The sequence below is a fragment of the Trichechus manatus genome, unplaced genomic scaffold (assembly GCF_000243295.1).
Source record: "Trichechus manatus latirostris isolate Lorelei unplaced genomic scaffold, TriManLat1.0 scaffold00024, whole genome shotgun sequence".
Classification (NCBI taxonomy): Eukaryota; Metazoa; Chordata; class Mammalia; order Sirenia; family Trichechidae; genus Trichechus; species Trichechus manatus.
In genome coordinates this window covers 718,486-724,485 of record NW_004443960.1, presented here as the reverse complement: position 1 = coordinate 724,485, position 6,000 = coordinate 718,486, and the positions used below count along the sequence as shown (strand labels likewise).

Genomic DNA, 6,000 nt, shown 5'->3' with positions numbered 1-6,000 from the left:
ATGGATAATGAGGGACCAGGACCACACGGGCCAGAGCTGCCGTCCACATGGATAATGAGGGACCAGGACCACACGGGCCAGAGCTGCCGTCCACACGGGTAATAAGGGACCAGGACAAGTCCACGTGGCACCATATGCAGGGCTTGGGTTTGACTACCAATGATGACAAGCTTATTCTGGCTCGAGGACGTCAACATAACAGCCTCCTACGAGTGCCTGTGCCACCGGTCCCACTGTCCTGCCCAAGGCTCGTCCATACCCCAGGCTGGCCAGCGGGCGCGTGGCCTCCCCCCGACGGTGGCCGGGCAGCGTTCTCTGTTTGGTTTGTTGCCGTTGTTAGGTGCTGTTGAGTTGGCTGCAGCTCCTGGTGACCCCAGGCACAGCAGGCGAGACATTGCCTGGCCCTGCGCCATCTTCATGATCCCTGGTATGCTCAAGTCCATTGTTGCGGCGGCCGTGTATTTTGAGTGTCTGAAACCCTGGTGGCGCAGTGGTTAAGAGTTTGGCTGCTAACCAAAAGGCTGGCAGTTCAGATCCACCAGGCGCTCCTTGGAGACCCTAGGGGGCAGCTCTACGCTGTCCTGTAGAGTCGCTGTGAGTCGGAGTCAACTCGACGGCAACAGGTTTTGTTTTGTTTTTGGTTGCAGCCTAGAGGGCTGGTCTTGCAGCGCTGTATCCGACAGTCCTCTGTTGTGATCCACAGGGCTTTCATTGGCTGATTTTAGGAAATAGATGGCCAGGCCTTTCTTCTTAGTCTGTCTTAGTCTGGAAGCTCTGCTGAAACCTGTCCACAAAGAGTACTTGAAATACCAGGGCAGAGCATCCAGCATCACAGCAACCCGAAAGCCAACTCAGTGCGACAGACTGACAGACGTGGGGTTTGTTTGTCTTGCTAGTGCCGTGAAGAAGGATGGTACAAGGTGTAGATGTATTTGACGTGTAGAAGTGGACTCCTATTCTGGTTGGACGGGGTGTGAGGACGCAGCAGAGTGCTGTCTGTGTGACACGACCTGAATTAGAACGCGGCATGAGGAAGCCTCCTGGACCCGGGCGTCGGCCTCTCCCCCCTCCCAGCTTGTCTCTCCTGGAGTTACAAACAAGCCCCAGCCGTTGGTACCTTACCTGTGTGTGGTTTGTATCTCTGCTGGGTGACGGGTTACTAAAAGAACAACAAACAGACAAAAACCCTCCGGTTCCCAGCACCCCTGACTCAATAAAGAACACACATAATTTCTTAAAACCATCTCCTCAGGCCCCATTCGGTTCTCCCCGATTGCCTCAGAAATGTCTCTTCTACCGTTGCCCACAGTGTCTCTATTTTCAGTTGTAATTTTGGAAAATCACAAACATGCTCACCAGCAGTAGGGGTGATGCTCCCAGTGACTGGCCATCGGCTCCCACGTTCACCAGAGGACCCCCCCACTCAGGCAGATCCTGCTTCTCCTGCTCACCGCGGCCGGCCCCCACAACTGACGTTCTGTCATTCCATTCACGTGTGTTCTTTTAGGCCACCATGTTTTCTTCTCAACATCTTTACTGAGATAATTCACATACCATAGCATCCACCCACGGAAAAGGAAAGATTCAGTGGTTTTTAACATAGTCACAATGTTGTATTAGCATCACCTCTATTTGGAGAACATTCTAATCACCCCAAACAGAATCGCGGACCCAACAACAGTCGCTTCCCCTTCCCTCCTGCTCCTGCCACTGGCAACCACTGATCCTGCCCAACTCTGGGATGGGAGTGTACACTCTGTGGCCTGTTGTGGTCAACGTCTCTCACTCAGCGTCGCATTGCCAGGTTCACCCATGGTGCACGTGTCAGTGCCCAATTCCTTTTCACGGCTGAGTAATAGGCAACGTGTCCCCTAAAAATGGCCGTAGGAACTAAAGATGGCCATAATAGCTAAAGATGATTTAGGAGCTAAAGATGGCTGTAGGAGCTAAAGATGCCTGTAGAAGCTAAAGATGCCTGTAGAAGCTAAAGATGGCTGTAAGAGCTAGAGATGGCTGCAGGAGCTAGAGATGGCTGCAGGAGCTAGAGATGGCTGCAGGAGCTAGAGATGGCTGCAGGAGCTAGAGATGGCTGCAGGAGCTAGAGATGGCTGTTGGAGCTAGAGATGGCTGCAGGAGCTAGAGATGGCTGTAGGAGCTAAGATGGCTGTAGGAGCTAGAGATGGCTGTAGGAGCTAAAGATGGCTGTAGGAGCTAAAGACGGCTCTAAGAGCTAAACATGCCTGTAAGAGCTAAAGATGACTGTAGGAGCTAAAGCTGACTGTAGGATCAAAAGTTGGCTGTTGGAGCTAAAGGTGGCTGTAATAGCTAAAGATGGCTGCAGGAGCTAAAGATGGCTCTAGGAGGTAAAGATGGCTGTAGGAGCTAAAGATGACTGTAGGAGCTACAGATGGCTGTAATAACTAAAGATGGCTTTTGGAGCAAAAGATGGCTGTAGGAGCTAGAGATGGCTGTAGGAGCTAAAGATGGCTATAGGTTCTAAAGATGGCTGTAATAGCTGAAGATGGCTGTAGGAGCTAGAGAGGGCCATAGGAGCTAAAGATGGCTGTAATGGCTGGAGATAGCAGTAGGAGCTAGAGATGTCCGTAGGAACTAGAGGCCGCTGTAGGAAGTAGAGATGGCTGTAGGAGCTAGAGAGGGCTGTAGAAGCTAAAGCTGACTGTAGGAGCTAAAGATGGCTATAGGTGCTAAAGATGGCTGTAGGAGCTAGACATGGCTGTACAACCTAGAGATGGCTGTAGTAGCTAAAGATGGCTTCAGGAGGTAAAGATGCCTATAATAGCTAAAGATGACTATAGGAACTAAAGATGCCTGTATGGGCTAAAGATGATTGTAGTAGCTAAAGATGGCTGTAGGAGCTAAAGATGGCTGTAGTAGCTAAAGATGCCTATAGGATCTAAAGATGGCTGTAGGAGCTAGAGATGGCCTTCGGAGAAAAGATGGCTGTAATAGCTGGAGATAGCCATAGGAGCTAGAGATGTCTGTAGGAACTAGAGGCCGCTGTAGGAGGTAGAGATAGCTGTAGGAGCTAGACATGGCTGTAGGCTCTAGAGATGGCTGTAGGAGGTAAAGGTGGCTGAAATAGGTAAAGATGGCTGCAGGAGGTAAAGATGCCTGTAATAGCTAAAGATGGGTATAAGAGCTAAAGATGCCTGTAGGGGCTAAAGATCACTGTAGTAGCTAAAGATGGCTGTAGGAGCTAAAGATGGCTCTAGGAGCTAAAGATGGCTGTAGGAGCTAAGATGCCTGTAGGAGCTAAAGACGGCTGTTGGAGCAAATGATGGCTGTAGGAGCTAAAGCTGACTGTAGGAGCTAAAGATGGCTATAGGTGCTAAAGCTGACTGTAGGAACGAAAGATGGCTGTAGGAGCTAAAATGGCTGTAGGAGCTAGACATGGCTGTAGGACCTAGAGATGACTGTAGTAGCTAAAGATGGCTGTAATAGCTAAAGATGGCTTCAGGAGGTAAAGATGCCTATAATAGCTAAAGATGACTGTAGGAACTAAAGATGCCTGTATGGGCTAAAGATGATTGTAGTAGCTAAAGATGGTTGTAGGAGCTAAAGATGGCTGTAATAGCTAAAGATGGCTTCAGGTGGTAAAGATGGCTGTAGGAGCTAGAGATGGCTGTAATAGGTAAAGATGGCTGTAGGAGCTAAATATGCCTGTAAGAGGTAGAGATGGCTGTAGGAGTTAAGATGGCTGTAGGAGCTAGAGATGGCTGTAATAGCTGAAGATGGCTGTAATAGCTAAAGATGGCTGTAGGAGCTAAAGATGGGTGTAGGAGGTACAGATGAATGTAATAGCTAAAGACGGCTGTAGGAGCTAAAGATGGCTGTAGGAGCTAAAGATGCCTTTAGGAACTAAAGATGGCTGTAGGAGCTAGTGATGGCTGTAGGAGCTAAAGATGGCTCTAATAGCTAAAGATGGCTGTAGGAGGTAAAGATGGCTGTAATAGCTAAAGATGGCTGTAGGAGCGAAAGATGGCTGTAGGATCTAAAGATGGCTGTAGGAGCTAAAGATCACTGTAGGAGCGAATGATGGCTGTAGGAGCTAAAGATGCCTGTAGGAGCTAGAGATCGCTGTAATAGGCAAAGACGGCTGTAGGAGTTAGAGATGGCTGTAATAGCTAAAGATGGTTATAATAGCTAGAGATGGCTGTAATAGGTAGAGATGGCTGTAGGAACTAAAGATGGCTGTAGGAGCCAGAGATGGGTGTAATAGCTAGAGATGACTGTAGGAGCTAAGGATGGCTGTAATAGCTAAAGATGGCTTCAGGTGGTAAAGATGGCTGTAGGAGCTAGAGATGGCTGTAGTAGCTAAAGATGGCTGTAATAGCTAAAGACTGCTGTAGGAGCTAGAGATGCCTGTAATAGCTAAAGATGGCTTTAGGTGGTAAAGATGGCTGTAGGAACTAAAGATGGCTGTAGGAGCCAGAGATGGGTGTAATAGCTAGAGATGACTGTAGGAGCTAAGGATGGCTGTAACAGCTAAAGATGGCTTTAGGTGGTAAAGATGGCTGTAATAGCTAAAGATGGCTGTAGGAGCCAGAGATGGGTGTAATAGCTAGAGATGACTGTAGGAGCTAAGGATGGCTGTAACAGCTAAAGATGGCTTTAGGTGGTAAAGATGGCTGTAGTGGCTAAAGATGGCTGTAATACCTAAAGACTGCTGTAGGAGCTAGAGATGCCTGTAACAGCTAAAGATGGCTTTAGGTGGTAAAGATGGCTGTAGGAGCTAGAGATGGTTATAATAGCTAGTGATGGCTGTAATAGGTAGAAATGGCTGTAGGAGCTAGAGATGGCTGTAGCAGTTTCTGTTCACCCATCCAAATCGCAGATTGGTTGCGAGTGGTTCTGGGCGGAAGTTGCTGTAGGTGGAGGCAGGACGGGGACTGTGTTCCAGTCGTGTGCAGCCCCCACCCGTTTAGTTCTCACTTGGATAGGAACGTCTGTTTCTGTGGTTTGAGTCCTTTGTACGTCAGTTGCTCCCGTGCAGAGTGAAGGAGACGTCACGTGAGCTGTGTGGCTCTGACTGCCCCACTGTGCCGATGGGACCCAGAGTAAAGACCCTTCTCAGACCGTTAGCAATGGAGACAACCCACCAAACCAGCTACTTTAGGTCCCCTCTATAATGACCTGTTCTAATGGTAGTGGTGTTCCCTCCTGGCCTTTCAGATTCCAGGGTACGGCATTTTTCTGCAGTGTTTGATTGAAATTATGCTGCAGGAAAACCAAGTATTACATTAAAAAAAAAAATGTTGCTATTAAGTCAGTCTGACGCATGGCAACCCTGTGTGTTACTGATTAGAACTGCTCCCTTGGGTTTTCTTGGCTGTAATCTTTATGGAAGCAGACCGCCAGGCCTTTCTTCTGCAGCACTGCTGGGAGGGTTTGAACTTCTCTCTTTTAGGTTAGCAGTTGAGCACAAACCATGTGCTCCATCCAGGGACCTAGTGTTGTTTCTATTCACTCAAAATAGGTTTTGATTGGCCTGTTATGGGGTGGGAGGGGCATGAAAACTGAATTCGCCACAGCATCTGGGTGCAGGGTCGGTCTGACGGAAACCGGGCTCCTTGTTACCTGCGTGAGTCCTCTGGGAGTCAAGTCTCCCCTCTGAGGTCACCTCCCGCGGGGTGGCCATCACCTCTACCCTGGGCAGACACTGTCCCGGGTCCGCTGTGGGGGAGCTTTACAAGGTGGGTCCACACCGCGCTGACGTGTCAGAGTTCCTTGACAAATCAAGCCAAACAATTTGTTTTCTCTTTTATTTTTTTGTTAACTGTTGTAGTTTAAATGAACTTTACATTTCAGTTTAGTCTCCCATACAAAAATTTATACGTGCGTTGTTATGTGACCCTAGTTGCTCTCCCCATACTGTGACAGCACACTCTTCCTTTCCACCCGATTCCCCATGTCCATTCAGCCAGCTGCTAACCGTCTCTGCCTTCCCATCTCCCCTCCAGACAGAAGCTGCCCGTTTAA

At 48.8% G+C, this 6,000-nt stretch overlaps 1 protein-coding gene across 1 annotated transcript in view; it reads left to right on the top strand.

Annotated features, from left to right (window-relative positions):
* Window positions 1-6,000, top strand: part of LMF1 (lipase maturation factor 1) — an 81,996-nt gene that overhangs the window by 8,903 nt on the left and 67,093 nt on the right. The gene's annotated exons all lie outside the window — the stretch shown is intronic.